The sequence below is a fragment of the Hippocampus zosterae genome, chromosome 2 (assembly GCF_025434085.1).
Source record: "Hippocampus zosterae strain Florida chromosome 2, ASM2543408v3, whole genome shotgun sequence".
NCBI lineage: Eukaryota > Metazoa > Chordata > Actinopteri > Syngnathiformes > Syngnathidae > Hippocampus > Hippocampus zosterae.
The window spans coordinates 34,781,926-34,802,202 of NC_067452.1; the positions used below are offsets into that span (position 1 = coordinate 34,781,926).

At 42.2% G+C, this 20,277-nt stretch overlaps 1 long non-coding RNA gene across 1 annotated transcript; it reads right to left on the reverse strand.

Moving 5' to 3' along the window:
- Positions 1–6,505: 6,505 nt before the first annotated feature.
- On the reverse strand, positions 6,506–14,470 carry LOC127595713 (uncharacterized). The gene is made up of 3 exons (XR_007961316.1): positions 14,324–14,470; positions 9,114–9,241; positions 6,506–6,668 (listed from the first exon to the last, which is right to left on the reverse strand). It is a non-coding gene; the product is annotated as an uncharacterized LOC127595713 (long non-coding RNA).
- Between the last annotated feature and the right edge of the window lie 5,807 nt (positions 14,471–20,277).

Sequence of the window (20,277 nt, forward strand, 5' to 3'; positions counted from 1 at the left end):
CATCACAGAATCTTTGCCCTCACCACAAATGGAAAACCTTCAGTCTCAAGTTGAGAACATATCTCAACCAGTTTCTGTTCCAGATGGGGAGGAAATAGTTGATCGTGATGAAGGAGAAATCAAAGAACTTGTGTCCTCACCTCAAATGGAAACAATTGAGGATGAAATGGAAGGCACAACTGGACTGATGCAATCACCACAACAACATACATCTGACCTTGACAAAGAAGACATTACTGAACCAGTTGACCTACCACAGATAGACAGCACTGGTTTTGAAATGAAAGACGGGACAAGACCAACACCGTCACCACAAAAAAAGCCAGCAGCGCCTGATGCAGAAGGCATATTTGAAAGTGAAACAGAAGATGTAACTGATCAAATTCAATCACCACAAGAAGACACTGATGCTGAAAAAGAAGACATTGCGGGACAGTCGCCATCACCACAAAAAGAAACAGCAACGCCTGATGCAGAAGACACACTTGAATGTGAAACTGAGGATACAACTGGAAAAATTCCACCACCACAAAAAGAAGAGAGTGACACGGACAAAGAAGACATTGTGGGAAAATCGCCATCACAAAAAAAGACAGCAGAAGCTGCTGCAGATGACATGTTTGAAGTAGCTCCTTTACCTCAATCAGAAACCATTGAGTTTGATGAGGAATCCGTTTCTAGACTAGTTCCTCGACCACACAGTGAGACCCCTGACCATGATGCTGATGGCATCACAGAATCTTTGTCTTCACCACAAATGGAAAACCTTCAGTCTCAGGTTGAAAACGTATCTCAGCCGGTTTCTGTTCCAGATGGGGAGGAAATAGTTGATCGTGATGAAGGAGAAATCAAAGAACTCGTGTCCTCACCTCAAATGGAAACAGTCGAGGATGAAATGGAAGGCACAACTGGAGTGATGCAATCACCACAACAATATACATCTGACCTAGACAAAGAAGACATTACTGAACCAGTTGACCTACCACAGATAGACAGCACTGGTTTGGAAATGAAAGACGGGACAAGACCAACACCGTCACCACAAAGAGAGAGCACTGACTCCGATACAGAATGTAGGAGAGAAAAAGTTCCGACACCACAAAGTGAGTTCTTAGATCGTGATGAAGAAGGCTTGTCAGAGCCAGTTCCTTTACCAGATGAGGAGACCTCTGACTCAGCTAATAAAGACGTCAATGGACTAATGTCTCCAGCACAGGTCGAAATCATTGAAAGTGAAACTGAAGATGGAACTGGAGAAATTCGATCACCAGAAAAAGAGGACATTGACGCTGACAAAGAAGACATGCTGGGAAAATCACCATCACCACAAAAAAAGCCAGCAGCGCCTGATGCAGAAGGCATATTTGAAAGTGAAACAGAAGATGTAACTGATCAAATTCAATCACCACAAGAGGACACTGATGCTGAAAAAGAAGACATTGCGGGACAGTCGCCATCACCACAAAAAGAAACAGCAACGCCTGATGCAGAAGACACACTTGAAAGTGAAACTGAAGATATAACGGGACAAATTCCACCACCACAAAAAGAAGACAGTGACACGGAAGAAGACGACATTGCGGGAAAGTCGCCATCATCATCAAAAAAGACAGCAGTGCCTGATACCGAAGACATATTTGGAGTTGTTCCTTTACCTCAAGGAGAGGCCACTGATTTTGATGAGGAAGGTATTTCTAGACTAGCTCCTCAACCACATGGTGAGACCCCTGACCATGATGGAGATGGCATCACAGAATCTTTGTCTTCACCACAAATGGAAAACCTTCAGTCTCAAGTTGAGAACATATCTCAACCAGTTTCTGTTCCAGATGGGGAGGAAATAGTTGATCGTGATGAAGGAGAAATCAAAGAACTCGTGTCCTCACCTCAAATGGAAACAGTTGAGGGTGAAATGGAAGGCACAACTGGAGTGATGCAATCACCACAACAATATACATCTGACCTTGACAAAGAAGACATTACTGAACCAGTTGACCTACCACAGATAGACAGCACTGGTTTGGAAATGAAAGACGGGACAAGACCAACACCGTCACCACAAAGAGAGAGCACTGACTCCGATACAGAATGTAGGAGAGAAAAAGTTCCAACACCACAAAGTGAGTTCTTAGATCGTGATGAAGAAGGCTTGTCGGAGCCAGTTCCTTTACCAGATGAGGAGACCACTGACTCAGCTAATAAAGACGTCAATGGACTAATGTCTCCAGCACAGGTCGAAACCATTGAAAGTGAAACTGAAGATGGAACTGGAGAAATTCGATCACCAGAAAAAGAGGACATTGACGCTGACAAAGAAGACATTCTGGGAAAATCACCATCACCACAAAAAAAGCCAGCAGCGCCTGATGCAGAAGGCATATTTGAAAGTGAAACAGAAGATGTAACTGATCAAATTCAATCACCACAAGAGGACACTGATGCTGAAAAAGAAGACATTGCGGGACAGTCGCCATCACCACAAAAAGAAACAGCAACGCCTGATGCAGAAGACACACTTGAAAGTGAAACTGAAGATATAACGGGACAAATTCCACCACCACAAAAAGAAGACAGTGACACGGAAGAAGAAGACATTGCGGGAAAGTCGCCATCATCATCAAAAAAGACAGCAGTGCCTGATACCGAAGACATATTTGGAGTTGTTCCTTTACCTCAAGGAGAGGCCACTGATTTTGATGAGGAAGGTATTTCTAGACTATCTCCTCAACCACATGGTGAGACCCCTGACCATGATGGAGATGGCATCACAGAATCTTTGTCTTCACCACAAATGGAAAACCTTCAGTCTCAAGTTGAGAACATATCTCAACCAGTTTCTGTTCCAGATGGGGAGGAAATAGTTGATCGTGATGAAGGAGAAATCAAAGAACTCGTGTCCTCACCTCAAATGGAAACAGTTGAGGATGAAATGGAAGGCACAACTGGAGTGATGCAATCACCACAACAATATATATCTGACCTTGACAAAGAAGACATTACTGAACCAGTTGACCTACCACAGATAGACAGCACTGGTTTGGAAATGAAAGACGGGACAAGACCAACACCGTCACCACAAAGAGAGAGCACTGACTCCCATACAGAATGTAGGAGAGAAAAAGTTCCAACACCACAAAGTGAGTTCTTAGATCGTGATGAAGAAGGCTTGTCGGAGCCAGTTCCTTTACCAGATGAGGAGACCACTGACTCAGCTAATAAAGACGTCAATGGACTAATGTCTCCAGCACAGGTCGAAACCATTGAAAGTGAAACTGAAGATGGAACTGGAGAAATTCGATCACCAGGAAAAGAGGACATTGACGCTGACAAAGAAGACATTCTGGGAAAATCACCATCACCACAAAAAAAGCCAGCAGCGCCTGATGCAGAAGGCATATTTGAAAGTGAAACAGAAGATGTAACTGATCAAATTCAATCACCACAAGAGGACACTGATGCTGAAAAAGAAGACATTGTGGGACAGTCGCCATCACCACAAAAAGAAACAGCAACGCCTGATGCAGAAGACACACTTGAAAGTGAAACTGAAGATATAACGGGACAAATTCCACCACCACAAAAAGAAGAGAGTGACGCGGACAAAGAAGACATTGTGGGAAAATCGCCATCACAAAAAAAGACAGCAGAAGCTGCTGCAGATGACATGTTTGAAGTAGCTCCTTTACCTCAATCAGAAACCATTGAGTTCGATGAGGAATCCGTTTCTAGACTAGTTCCTCGACCACACAGTGAGACCCCTGACCATGATGCTGATGGCATCACGGAATCTTTGTCTTCACCACAAATGGAAAACCTTCAGTCTCAGGTTGAAAACGTATCTCAACCAGTTTCTGTTCCAGATGGGGAGGAAATAGTTGATCCTGATGAAGGAGAACTCAAGGAAATTGTGTCCTCACCTCAAATGGAAACAATTGAGGATGAAATGGAAGACACAACTGGAGTGATGCAATCACCACAACAATATACATCTGACTTTGACACAGAAGACATTACTCAACCAGTTGACGTACCACAGATAGACAGCACTGGTTCGGAAAAAGACAAGACAAGACTAACACCATCACCTCAAAGAGAGAGCACTGACTCCGACACTGAATGCAACGGAGAAAAAGTTCCATCACCACAACGTGAGTTATTAGATCGTGATATAGAAGGCTTGTCAGAGCCAGTTCCTTTACCAGATGAGGAGACCACTGACTCGGCTCATGAAGACGTCAATGGAATAATGTCTCCACCACAGGTAGAAACCATTGAAAGTGAAGATGGAACTGGAGAAATTCAATCACCAGAAAAAGAGGACAAAGAAGATATACTGGGAAAATCACCATCACCACAAAAAAAGACAGCAGCGCCTGATGCAGAAGACATATTTGAAAGTGAAACGGAAGATGTAACCGATCAAATTCAATCACCACAAAAGGAGGACACTGGTGCTGAAAAAGAAGACATTGCGGGACACTCACCATCACCACAAAAAAAGACCGCAACGCCTGATGCAGAAGACGCACTTGAAAGTGAAACTGAAGATATCACTGGGCTAATTCCACCACAACAAAAAGAAGACAGTGACACGGACAAAGAAGACATACTGGGGAAATCACCATCACCACAAAAAAAGACAGCAGTGCCTGATGCAAAAGACATATTTCAAAGTGAAACAGAAGATATAACCGGTGAAATTCAATCACCACAACCGGACAGTGATGCTGAAAAAGAAGACATTGCGGGACATTCGTCATCACCACCAAAAAAGACACGAGCCCCTGATCCAGAAGACACACTTGAATGTGAAACTCAAGATATAACTGGACAAATTCCACCACCACAAAAAGAAGAGAGTGACACGGACAAAGAAGATATTGCGGGAAAGTCGCCATCACCACAAAAAATGACAGCTCCACCTGATGTAGAAGACATATTTGAAAGTAAAATGGAAGATATAACTGATCAAATTCAATCACCACAAAAGGAGGACATTGATGCTGACAATGAAGACATTGTGGGAAAGTCACTATCACCACAAACAATGACAGCTGTGCCTGATGAAGAGGACATATTTGAGACTGAAACTGAAGATACAACTGGAGAAAGTCGATCTCCACAAAAAGAGGACATTGACGTTGACAAAGAAGACATACTGGGAAAATCACCATCACCACAAAAAAAGCCGCCAGCGCCTGATGCAGAAGGCATAGTTGAAAGTGAAACGGAAGATATAACTGATCAAATTCAATCACCACATAAGGAGGACACTGATGCTGAAAAAGAAGACATTGCGGGACAGTCGCCATCACCACAAAAAAAGACAGCAACGCCTGAGGCAGAAGACGCACTTGAAAGTGAAACTGAAGATATCACTGAGCAAATTCCACCACAACAAAAAGAAGACAGTGACACGGACAAAGAAGACATTGCAGGAAAGTCGCCATCACCACCAAAAAAGACAGCAGCCCCTGATACAGAAGACGCATTTGGAGTTGTTCCTTTACCTCAAGGAGAGACCACTGATTTTGATGAGGAAGTCACTTCTAGGCTAGCTCCTCAACCACATGGTGAGACCACTGACCATGATGCAGATGGCATTACACAATCATTGCCCTCACCACAAATGGAAAACCTTCAGTCTCAAGTTGAGAACATATCTCAACCAGTTTCTGTTCCAGATGGGGAGGAAATAGTTGATCGTGATGAAGGAGAAATCAAGGAACTTGTGTCCTCACCTCAAATGGAAACAGTTGAGGATGAAATGGAAGGCACAACTGGAGTGATGCAATCACCACAACAATATACATCTGACCTTGACACAGAAGACATTACCGAACCAGTTGACGTACCACAGATAGACACCACTGGTTTGGAAATAAAAGACAAGACAAGACTAACACCATCACCCCAAAGAGAGAGCACTGACTCCGATACAGAATGCAGCAGAGAAAAAGTTCCAACACCACAAAGTGAATTCTTAGATCGTGATATAGAAGGCTTGTCAGAGCCAGTTCCTTCACCAGATGAGAAGACCACTGACTCAGCTAAAAAAGACATCAGTGGACTAATGTCTCCACCACAGGTAGAAACCTTTGAAAGTGAAACTGAAGATGGAACTGGAGACATTCGATCACCAGAAAAAGAGGACATTGACGCTGACAAAGAAGACATACTGGGGAAATCACCATCACCACAAAAAAAGACAGCAGCACCTGATGCAGAAGACATATTTCAAAGTGAAACAGAAGATATAACCGGTGAAATTCAATCGCCACAACAGGAGGACACTGATGCTGAAAAAGAAGACATTGCGGGACAGTCGTCATCACCACCAAAAAAGACAGGAGCCCCTGATACAGAAGACACACTTGAATGTGAAACTCAAGATATAACTGGACAAATTCCATCACCACAAAAAGAAGAGAGTGACACGGACAAAGAAGATATTGCGGGAAAGTCGCCATCACCACAAAAAATGACAGCTCCACCTGAGGCAGAAGACGCACTTGAAAGTGAAACTGAAGATATCACTGAGCAAATTCCACCACAACAAAAAGAAGACAGTGACACGGACAAAGAAGACATTGCAGGAAAGTCGCCATCACCACCAAAAAAGACAGCAGCCCCTGATACAGAAGACGCATTTGGAGTTGTTCCTTTACCTCAAGGAGAGACCACTGATTTTGATGAGGAAGTCACTTCTAGGCTAGCTCCTCATCCACATGGTGAGACCACTGACCATGATGCAGATGGCATTACACAATCATTGTCTTCACCACAAATGGAAAAGCTTCACTCTCAAGTTGAAAACATATCTCAACCAGTTTCTGTTCCAGATTTGGAGGAAATAGTTGATGCTGATGAAGGAGAATTCAAGGAACTTGTGTCCTCACCTCAAATGGAAACAGTTGAGGATGAAATGGAAGGCACAACTGGAGCGATGCAATCACCACAACAATATACATCTGACCTTGACACAGAAGACATTACTGAACCAGTTGACGTATCACAGATAGACAGCACTGGTTTGGAAATGAAAGACGGGACAAGACCAATACCGTCACCACAAAGAGAGAGCACTGACTCCGATACAGAATGTAGGAGAGAAAAAGTTCCAACACCACAAAGTGAGTTCTTAGATCGTGATGAAGAAGGCTTGTCAGAGCCAGTTCCTTTACCAGATGAGGAGACCACTGACTCAGCTAATAAAGACGTCAATGGACTAATGTCTCCAGCACAGGTCGAAACCATTGAAAGTGAAACTGAAGATGGAACTGGAGAAATTCGATCACCACAAAAGGAGGACACTGGTGCTGAAAAAGAAGACATTGTGGGACAATCGCCATCACCACAAAAAAAGACTGCAACGCCTGATGCAGAAGACACACTTGAAAGTGAAACTGAAGATAAAACTGGACAAATTCCACCACCACAAAAAGAAGAGAGTGACACGGAAGAAGAAGACATTGCGGGAAAGTCGCCATCATCATCAAAAAAGACAGCAGTGCCTGATACCGAAGACATATTTGGAGTTGTTCCTTTACCTCAACGAGAGACCACTGATTTTGATGAGGAAGGTATTTCTAGACTAGCTCCTCAACCACATGGTGAGACCCCTGACCATGCAGATGGCATCACAGAATCTTTGCCCTCACCACAAATGGAAAACCTTCAGTCTCAAGTTGAGAACATATCTCAACCAGTTTCTGTTCCAGATGGGGAGGAAATAGTTGATCGTGATGAAGGAGAAATCAAAGAACTCGTGTCCTCACCTCAAATGGAAACAGTTGAGGATGAAATGGAAGGCACAACTGGAGTGATGCAATCACCACAACAATATACATCTGACCTTGACACAGAAGACATTACCGAACCAGTTGACGTACCACAGATAGACACCACTGGTTTGGAAATAAAAGACAAGACAAGACTAACACCATCACCCCAAAGAGAGAGCACTGACTCCGATACAGAATGCAGCAGAGAAAAAGTTCCAACACCACAAAGTGAATTCTTAGATCGTGATATAGAAGGCTTGTCAGAGCCAGTTCCTTCACCAGATGAGAAGACCACTGACTCAGCTAAAAAAGACATCAGTGGACTAATGTCTCCACCACAGGTAGAAACCTTTGAAAGTGAAACTGAAGATGGAACTGGAGACATTCGATCACCAGAAAAAGAGGACATTGACGCTGACAAAGAAGACATACTGGGGAAATCACCATCACCACAAAAAAAGACAGCAGCGCCTGATGCAGAAGACATATTTCGAAGTGAAACAGAAGATATAACCGGTGAAATTCAATCGCCACAACAGGAGGACACTGATGCTGAAAAAGAAGACATTGCGGGACAGTCGTCATCACCACCAAAAAAGACAGGAGCCCCTGATACAGAAGACACACTTGAATGTGAAACTCAAGATATAACTGGACAAATTCCATCACCACAAAAAGAAGAGAGTGACACGGACAAAGAAGATATTGCGGGAAAGTCGCCATCACCACAAAAAATGACAGCTCCACCTGATGTAGAAGACATATTTGAAAGTAAAATGGAAGATATAACTGATCAAATTCAATCACCACAAAAGGAGGACATTGATGCTGACAATGAAGACAATGTGGGAAAGTCACTATCACCACAAACAATTACAGCTGTGCCTGATGAAGAGGACATATTTGAGACTGAAACTGAAGATACAACTGGAGAAAGTCGATCTCCACAAAAAGAGGACATTGACGGTGACAAAGAAGACATACTGGGAAAATCACCATCACCACAAAAAAAGCCAGCAGCGCCTGATGCAGAAGGCATATTTGAAAGTGAAACAGAAGATGTAACTGATCAAATTCAATCACCACAAGAGGACACTGATGCTGAAAAAGAAGACATTGCGGGACAGTCGCCATCACCACAAAAAGAAACAGCAACGCCTGATGCAGAAGACACACTTGAAAGTGAAACTGAAGATATAACTGGACAAATTCCATCACAACAAAAAGAAGACGGTGACACGGAAGAAGACATTGCGGGAAAGTCGCCATCATCACCAAAAAAGACAGCAGCGCCTGATACAGAAGACACATTTGAAGTTGTTACTTTACCTCAAGGAGAGGCCACTGATTTTGATGAGGAAGGTATTTCTAGACTAGCTCCTCAACCACATGGTGAGACCCCTGACCATGATGCAGATGGCATCACAGAATCTTTGTCTTCACCACAAATGGAAAACCTTCAGTCTCAAGTTGAAAACATATCTCTACCAGTTTTTGTTCCAGATATGGAGGAAATCGTTGATGCTGATGAAGGAGAAATCAAGGAACTTGTGTCCTCACCTCAAATGGAAACAATTGAGGATGAAATGAAAGACACAACTGGAGTGATGCAATCACCACAACAATATACATCTGACCTTGACACAGAAGACATTACTGAACCAGTTGACGTACCACAGATAGACACCAGTGGTTTGGAAATAAAAGACAAGACAAGACTAACACCATCACCCCAAAGAGAGAGCACTGACTCCGATACAGAATGCAGCGGAGAAAAAATTGCAACACCACAAAGTGAATTCTTAGATCGTTATATGGAAGGCTTGTCAGAGCCAGTTCCTTCACCAGATGAGAAGACCACTGACTCAGCTAAAAAAGACATCAGTGGACTAATGTCTCCACCACAGGTAGAAACCTTTGAAAGTGAAACTGAAGATGGAACTGGAGAAATTCGATCACCAGAAAAAGAGGACATTGACGCTGACAAAGAAGACATACTGGGGAAATCACCATCACCACAAAAAAAGACAGCAGCGCCTGATGCAGAAGACATATTTCAAAGTGAAAAAGAAGATATAACCGGTGAAATTCAATCACCACAACAGGAGGACACTGATGCTGAAAAAGAAGACATTGCGGGACAGTCGTCATCACCACCAAAAAAGACAGGAGCCCCTGATACAGAAGATACACTTGAATGTGAAACTCAAGATATAACTGGACAAATTCCATCACCACAAAAAGAAGAGAGTGACACGGACAAAGAAGATATTGCGGGAAAGTCGCCATCACCACAAAAAATGACAGCTCCACCTGATGTAGAAGACATATTTGAAAGTGAAATGGAAGATATAACTGATCAAATTCAATCACCACAAAAGGAGGACACTGATGCTGAAAAAGAAGACATTGTGGGACAGTCACCATCACCACCAAAAAAGACAGCAGCCCCTGATACAGAAGACACACTTGAATGTGTAACTCAAGATATAACTGATCAAATTCAATCACCACAAAAGGAGGACATTGATGCTGACAATGAAGACAATGTGGGAAAGTCACTATCACCACAAACAATGACAGCTGTGCCTGATGAAGAGGACATATTTGAGACTGAAACTGAAGATACAACTGGAGAAAGTCGATCTCCACAAAAAGAGGACATTGACGGTGACAAAGAAGACATACTGGGAAAATCACCATCACCACAAAAAAAGCCAGCAGCGCCTGATGCAGAAGGCATATTTGAAAGTGAAACAGAAGATGTAACTGATCAAATTCAATCACCACAAGAGGACACTGATGCTGAAAAAGAAGACATTGCGGGACAGTCGCCATCACCACAAAAAGAAACAGCAACGCCTGATGCAGAAGACACACTTGAAAGTGAAACTGAAGATATAACTGGACAAATTCCATCACAACAAAAAGAAGACGGTGACACGGAAGAAGACATTGCGGGAAAGTCGCCATCATCACCAAAAAAGACAGCAGCGCCTGATACAGAAGACACATTTGAAGTTGTTACTTTACCTCAAGGAGAGGCCACTGATTTTGATGAGGAAGGTATTTCTAGACTAGCTCCTCAACCACATGGTGAGACCCCTGACCATGATGCAGATGGCATCACAGAATCTTTGTCTTCACCACAAATGGAAAACCTTCAGTCTCAAGTTGAAAACGTATCTCTACCAGTTTTTGTTCCAGATATGGAGGAAATCGTTGATGCTGATGAAGGAGAAATCAAGGAACTTGTGTCCTCACCTCAAATGGAAACAATTGAGGATGAAATGAAAGACACAACTGGAGTGATGCAAACACCACAACAATATACATCTGACCTTGACACAGAAGACATTACTGAACCAGTTGACGTACCACAGATAGACACCAGTGGTTTGGAAATAAAAGACAAGACAAGACTAACACCATCACCCCAAAGAGAGAGCACTGACTCCGATACAGAATGCAGCGGAGAAAAAATTGCAACACCACAAAGTGAATTCTTAGATCGTTATATGGAAGGCTTGTCAGAGCCAGTTCCTTCACCAGATGAGAAGACCACTGACTCAGCTAAAAAAGACATCAGTGGACTAATGTCTCCACCACAGGTAGAAACCTTTGAAAGTGAAACTGAAGATGGAACTGAAGAAATTCGATCACCAGAAAAAGAGGACATTGACGCTGACAAAGAAGACATACTGGGGAAATCACCATCACCACAAAAAAAGACAGCAGCGCCTGATGCAGAAGACATATTTCAAAGTGAAACAGAAGATATAACCGGTGAAATTCAATCACCACAACAGGAGGACACTGATGCTGAAAAAGAAGACATTGCGGGACAGTCGTCATCACCACCACCAAAAAAGACAGGAGCCCCTGATACAGAAGATACACTTGAATGTGAAACTCAAGATATAACTGGACAAATTCCATCACCACAAAAAGAAGAGAGTGACACGGACAAAGAAGATATTGCGGGAAAGTCGCCATCACCACAAAAAATGACAGCTCCACCTGATGTAGAAGACATATTTGAAAGTGAAATGGAAGATATAACTGATCAAATTCAATCACCACAAAAGGAGGACACTGATGCTGAAAAAGAAGACATTGTGGGACAGTCGCCATCACCACCAAAAAAGACAGCAGCCCCTGATACAGAAGACACACTTGAATGTGTAACTCAAGATATAACTGATCAAATTCAATCACCACAAAAGGAGGACATTGATGCTGACAATGAAGACAATGTGGGAAAGTCACTATCACCACAAACAATGACAGCTGTGCCTGATGAAGAGGACATATTTGAGACTGAAACTGAAGATATAACTGGAGAAAGTCGATCTCCACAAAAAGAGGACATTGACGGTGACAAAGAAGACATACTGGGAAAATCACCATCACCACAAAAAAAGCCAGCAGCGCCTGATGCAAAAGGCATATTTGAAAGTGAAACAGAAGATGTAACTGATCAAATTCAATCACCACATCAGGAGGACACTGATGCTGAAAAAGAAGACCTTGCGGGACAGCTGCCATCACCACACCAAAAAACAGCAACGCCTGAGGCAGAAGACACACCTGAAAGTGAAACTGAAGATATCACTGGGCAAATTCTACCACAACGAAAAGAAGACAGTGACACGGACAAAGAAGACATTGCGGGAAAGTTCCCATCACCACAAAAAATGACAGCTCCACCTGATGTAGAAGACATATTTGAAAGTGAAATGGAAGATATAACTGATCAAATTCAATCACCACAAAAGGAGGACACTGATGCTGAAAAAGAAGACATTGTGGGACAGTCGCCATCACCACCAAAAAAGACAGCAGCCCCTGATACAGAAGACACACTTGAATGTGTAACTCAAGATATAACTGGACAAATTCCATCACCACAAAAAGAAGAGAGTGACACGGACAAAGAAGATATTGCGGGAAAGTCGCCATCACCTCAAAAAATGACAGCTCCGCCTGATGTACAAGACATATTAGAAAGTGAAATGGAAGATATAACTCATCAAATTCAATCACCACAAAAGGAGGACACTGATGCTGAAAAAGAAGACATTGCGGGACAGTCGCCATCACCACAAAAAAAGACAGCAACGCTTGATGCAGAAGACACACTTGAATGTGAAACTCAAGATATAACTGGACAAATTCCACCACAACAAAAAGAAGACAGTGACACGGAAAAAGAAGATATTGCTGGAAAGTCGCCATCACGACAAAAAATGACACCTCCGCCTGATGTAGAAGACCTATTTGAAAGTGAAACGGAAGGTATAACTGAGCAAATACAATCACCACAAATAGAGGACACTGACGAAAACAAAGAAGACATTGTGGTAAAATCGTCATCACAAAAAAAGACAGCAGAGGCTGATGCAGATGACATATTTGCAGTACCGGTAGCTCCTTTGCCTCAATCAGAAACCATTGAGTTTAATGAGGAATCAGTTTCTAGACTAGTTCCTCTAGCACACGGTGAGACCCCTTACCATGATGTAGATGGCATCAGAGAATCTTTGTCTTCACCACAAATGGAAAACCTTCAATCTCAAATTGAAAACATCTCTCAACCAGTTTCTGTTCCAGATAGGGAGGATATAGTTGATGCAGATGAAGGAGATATCCCAGAACTCATGTACTCACCTCAAATGGAAACAGTTGAGGATGAAATGGAAGGCACAACTGGAGTGATGCAGTCACCACAAGAATATACATCTGACTTTGACACAGAAGACATGACTGAACCAGTTGACATACCACAGATGGACACCATTGTTTCGGAAAAAAAAGACAAGACCCGACTAACACCATCACCCCAAAGAGAGAGCACTGATGCTGATACAGAATACAGCAGAGAAAAGGTTCCAACACCACAAAGTGAGTTCTTAGATCGTGATATAGAATGCTTGTCAGAGCCACTTCCTTTACCAGATGAGGGGACCACTGACTCAGCTAAAAAAGACGTCAGTGGACCCATGACTCCACCACAGGTTGAAACCATTGAAAGTGAAACTGAAGATGTTTCTGGACGAATTCGATCACCACAAGAAGAAGACAGTGACGCAAACAAAGAAGACATTGCAGGAAAGTCATCACCACAAAAAAGGACAGGAGAGGCTGATGCAGAAGACACATTTGGATTAGCTCTTTTCCCTCAATCAGAAACCACAGATTTTGATGAAGATATTGCAGAACTAGCTCCTCTTCCACATGGTGAGACCCTTGACCATGATGCATATGAAATCTCAAAATCCTTGTCTTCACCACAAATGGAAAACCTTCAGTATCAAGTGGAAAACATATCTCCACCAGTTTCTGTTCCATATGGGGAGGACATTGATGAAAAAGAAGAAATCCCAGAACTTGTGTCCTCACCTCAAGTGGAAAAAGGTGAGTCTGAAATGGAAGACACAACTAGAGTGATGCAATCACCACAAAAACATACATTTGACATTGATCCACAAGATGCAGATGGAATCACAGAATATTTGTCTTCACCACAAATGGAAAACCTTTATTCTCAAATTGAAAACATATCTCAACCAGTTTCTGTTCCAGATGGGGAGGAGATAGTTGATGCTGATGAAGGAGAAATCCCAGAACCCGTGTCCTCATCTCAAATGGAAACAATTGAGGATGAAATGGAAGACACAATTGGAGTGACGCAATCACCACAACAATATACATCTGACTTTGATACAGAAGATACGACTGAACCAGTTGACGTACCACAAATAGACACCACTGCTTCTGGAAAAAAAGACAAGACAAGACGAACACCATCACCCGAAAGAGAGAGCACTGACGCTGATACAGAGGACAATGGAGAAAAAGTCCCATCACCACAAAGTGAGTTCTTAGATCGTGATGAAGAAGTTCCTTTTCCAGTTGAGGAGACACCTGACTCAGCTAAAAAAGATATGCCGGTAACTGGACAAATACGATCACCACAAAAGGAGGACAATGATTGTGATCCAGAAGGAATAGCTGGAAAGTTGCCATCACCACGAAAAAAGACGGATGAGGAAGGTGTGTCTCAACAGGTTCTTTTACTTATGGAAACCACCATTGAGCCTGAAATGGAAGACAAGACTGCACTAATTCAATCACCACAAATATATACCTTTGACTTTGATACAGAAGATTTTTCTGAACCAATTCAATCAACACCCATAGAAACCACTGATTCTAAAATAGAAGGTCAATCTCATTTACTTCCATTTGCATCATCAGCAGCAGCAACAGCAGACAATGAGATGTGTATATCCAATGTTGAGGACCTTCCTGGATCAGTCTCTTTACCTTATGGGGAGACCATTGCAACAGATCTCTGTAGTCCACCGCAAAATGTAGATAAAATATCACAGTCACCATTTTCTGAATCACTCCCACTACCACGCAGACAGATAACAGAATCTGAAATACAAGAATCATCCCAGTCATCCGGACTTGAAACGTCACCAGAGAGAGAAACTCTTTTATTAGATACGGAATTCCCAAATGCAGATGAACTAAGTGATACAGGGGGCCCATCTCAACTAGTTCCACTGCATCACAAAGTGCCTACTTTTTTGGATCTAGATGAGTTATCGTTATTTGTTCCATCATTACAGAAAATGGTCAGTGTACCTGATACAGTTAATATATCTGACCTGGTCGTAAATGCGGAGGATGGGTCTACACCAGAGCTGTCACCAAACAAAGATATGTCCATGTGTGATACAGAAAGATTTTCCAGACCAGTGCGAACACGACCTACAGAGGACCTATTTGACCCATTGTCAGATGATTTGTGTGAACCAGTCACAAGACCAAATGAAGAGATCACTGTTTTGGATCATGACTATCCTCTTGAACCCATCTCGTGGCTACATAGTGAATCTTCTGTGTCAGATACTGATGACCTATTGGGACTCGTTCCATCAGAACCTGGGGAAAAGACTTCCTCTGACAAAGAAGTCCCCTCAATGTTAGCATTGTCACCGGACAAAGAACTAGATTTTTTTGATTCTGGGCTCTTCACCAAAGCATTGCAGGGTACAGAGGAGACTTCAAGACTCATGTCATCACCACCCAAAGACACACCTTTGTCTGATAGTAAGGACCTAGCTCAGGTATTACCTACCATAGACACCCATATTTGTGATGAAAACATATTTGGACAAATGCCAGAAACTATCACTGAGTGTGAAAGAGAGGACATATCTGAATCAGCATCATCACCATGCCAACATACCTCATTGTCTGACATTAAGATCCAACCTCTACCAGTGTCGTCACCACATCAAAACATACTACTGGAGGGTGTGTCTGAAATATACTCAAATGAAAGGAATGTATCTGAATCAGCGCCATCTCCTTTTAAAATGATGGTGCCTGATGCAGAAGACGCATGCAAATCAGATGTATTTGCTATGGAGGAGTTCTATGAACCACAACCATCACCTGACAAAGAGACCACAGCATTACACGGTTACACTAATACAGAGGGCCTCTTTGAACTTGTCCCAAACATTGAAAAGATATCAACAGGAATACCATTACCAGACAAAAAGGGAGAAGCAACTGATGCCATGGAATCTGGTGCAGAGGTTGTATTTAGTCCATATCTGTTAGAGACAGAAGACAGACATTTACATACACAACTGCAAAAAAAACCCACTGAATCTGATACAGACGGGAGTTTTGAAAGATTGCCAAATGTTGGTGCTGTACCAGCAAAAGTGCCATCCTTACATCAAAAGACTGCTGAATCTGATATTGAGGACTCCACTGGTTCTGTGCCTTTTTCACCACAAAAAACGAGTAAAGAATCTGATAGTGGGTCTGAAAGGTCTTCACTATCATCCAAAGGGGATTTCTCTGAACCTGTTCTATCATCATTGAAAGAGACAACCATGTCTGATGCAGAGGACTTACTTGGACCAATTCGTCTATTACAAGGAGAGAGCCCTATATTTCATATACCTCGACCAGCAACAATGCCACCACCACGTGAAGAAAGGCGAAAGAGAAGGAAGGCATTCTGTCTCAGGATCCCTGATCAAAATGAACTAAAACTCCCTCTAAAGTCTGTCACATCAGATATGCAATCATTCCCATGCCAGGATCATCAGGGCCCCAAACCAGAGGGTTTATGTGATGAATTAGTGAAAATAGAAAGCAAGGGGGAACTGAGTCCTGGACAGACGGACCAAGAATGCCCACCGATACTCCCCAAAACCTCTGCACAAAAGCAGCAGATGGGGGAAACATCAATGAATGTCAGTTCTATCTCATCACCCAGTGACCATTTTTATCATAAACCAAAGAAGTATCAAGGTATTAAAAAAAATGAGCCAAGTCCAAAAGCTGAAATAAAGCCCCCTTCTAGGCCTAGAAGAGCGCACATTGTTGATCAGCACCAATCATCCTCTTCAACTATTAAAACATCTAAGTCAGGAAACGACTCTACCAATAAGGTTTCTTCTGATCTATCAAAAAAAGGAAGAAATAGACAGGATACATCTAGCCCAGTGACCCCGCCACACAAAAAGGTTACCGTATCTTGTATGCCTCAACCAGAGCGGACCCAAAGACCACTTCATGAGGTAAAAACAGTACGACATGCACTTACTTTCACAACACCTAATCAAAAGGAGCCACAACTTTCTCCATATGCTGCAAGATCTGCCTACCTGCCTAAAATGCACCAAGTGAAATCTGAGGATGTTTGCAGAGACCTCCGAGAAAAGGAAAGGAAAGGACTATCTGGGCCTAAAACACCCCACCAACGTGGGCCACTGGCACCGCCACCAAAAGAGAAAGCCATACCTGATAAAAATCGACCAGGACCAATTCCGCCTGCACGACAGAGGAAAAAAACAACACGGCCATCATTTACAATCAGAGTTCCTGATCAACAGTCGACAGTTGCCCCACGGGTCCTGAGCAAAACCAATGTTTGTGGTGAGCTAAATGAACAAAGAAAAGGGTCTCAAACCATTGAAGAGTCACACACAGAACTATCACAGGCTCGAGACAAAACTTCTCAAAAACAGGTGAAAGGAAACAAATCAGCACTGAAAAGTGTCAACTTTCCACCAATTCATGATTCACATCACAGACAGAAGGCTAGTGTTGATAGCTGGTGTTCAGATACCAAAATAACAGAAGAAAAGCCAATGTCGGAGATCCATCCACTGTCTCCATATAGAACCAAGCTTGCAACTCCTGTTCCTCCAACGACTGAGACCAGAAGTCAAGAAATTAAAAAAAATGATATTGAGCCCAGACCTGAGATCCAGGTTTCAAGCAGTCCTGGTGAAGAACTGCTAATTAATCAAGACCCCAATCCACTCAAACCGAAGAAGTTCACTAGTCTGGCAGATAAGAGAAAGGAACTCGGGTCTAGATATGAGTTACGGGGTCAGTACAAACCCAAGGGCGGACTTATTGTCGATAGAGAACTCGAACCCCTTAGACCTAAAACACATTCGAGACGAAATGTTATAGGGCGTGGATTGGCAATGCGGACTGCATATCGTCCTAGAGGAGGACCAATTGTTGATCAAGACCAGATTCCAATGAGATTCAGGGCACAACCAAATATGGGTTCAATACAAAAAGGGCTAGGGCTTGGATCCATCAGATGTCCTCCAGACAAGCTTAAACAAGAACCCATTTTTGATCCATTGCGATCTAAGTCAGAATGGCGGAGTCTGCGAATGAAACAAAATGAGCCTGTATCTGTGATACAGCCATATAGACGCAGGGAAGACATGCTTTTTGACAATACAATGCTACTAAGAACCAAGACAGACTCTAAGACAACAGTTTCAAGGAGACTCACATTTAGCACTGCTAATAGGAATGCCACCATGCCAGAAACTAAAAAAACCCTACATATGGCAAACATGTCGCTTGCGGCCTCATCAGTCACGTGCTCCAATTGTGGACATAGTGCCTCTTTCATTCAATGCAGACAAGACGTGATGATCGGATGTCAAACACAGATTCCTAGGCCACCAAGTTATAGGAATATGGCTGTACCAATATTGAAAAAGATAGCCATGTACCCCCCTCAAAGATTAATAACATGCAAAATGGGTTCAGTTGAAACAGACATATTCAAGCAACTTAAATATGCTCCTGCTCGCACTTTTTAATGATGACATACCCTCACGAAAAATACTATTTTCAATGCTCCACAATACCAATCTGCTGAACCTCTATCAAGTATTAAGTATCTAAGTATTTTTGTGACTTGATATACAAAACAATGTATTTTTTATTAATTTATACAAAACATTTTATATGTACTTTTGCCAGGCAAAGCACACTTATGCACAATGTGTAGCATTTCTTATTTTTTTATATATTTATATATGTACATGTTCAAACTATATGTGAAGTCTTCTTAATATTTCATTAATAAAGCAGTTATTAAAATTAGTTATCGACTGAAATTGCTTGTGTGTGTCTATTGTTGTCAACGTTGAACAGGATGGACAAATGGTGTCTTCATACATGTTTATAATCAGGAGTGAACAAAAATTTGGGAGCAGGGGGCTTTCTCAAATGAGCAGCAGAGGTTATTTTTTAATGTAGATTTTTTTTCCCCAACCCACCAACCTCATGGATGAATTTGAAGACACATCCAAGCCCGTTCATAGTCTCTGCAGTCATAATGAAGTCCAAACAATGTCAATTATGCTTTGCTTTTATTTTGATGTGCACTTGTAAAACAGGGAAAGCAAACAAAAGCAGCTTCAGCGTTGCCAACTTGAAGATATTTTCACTGTATTTAAGGACTTCTACCATTCTTGCATTTCTTGACAAAAAAGTAACATCGAAAAGAATTGTGCCAGTAACAACTATCGTTCTCACGTTCAACTGAGGTCATCTTTTTAGCAACATCTTATTTTCTGCACATTGAAGAGGAGAGCAATTTGCCTTGGTTATGATTTGGGATTCTAAGAACAGATATTTGTGGTGTGTGCTCCTAATAACAGCCTACTATAAAATGTACCACCACATGCTCTGTCCTGACTTCTGTAGCTTTTATGCGTTTTCTGGCATTTTGCCCCAGCTGATAAAAGTGAATACCATCTCACAACTCTAGGGGGAGCCTGGTATGTAGGTTTCAACGTTGTAGCTTTCTTAAAGATGCACTCAATGTAGGCCCAATGTAAACCTTTAATTTGACTTCTATGGCTGAGAAACAGTGTTCATCGTTTAGACACCCTCGTGATTGTGTAACACTTCTTCACTGATTGAAGTTATAAGACAACATCACATTCCTAGTTCTTTGTCGGAACTTGTTTGCTCAGTATACATAGAAAAATATCCATACAAAGCATCGAAGAGCGTCTAGTTTATATTACATACAAAAACGACTGCACTTTGACTAAAGTATATGCACGCTATTATATATATATATCTATAATATACATATGTATATCATACTTTTGGTCAGTCCCCTCCT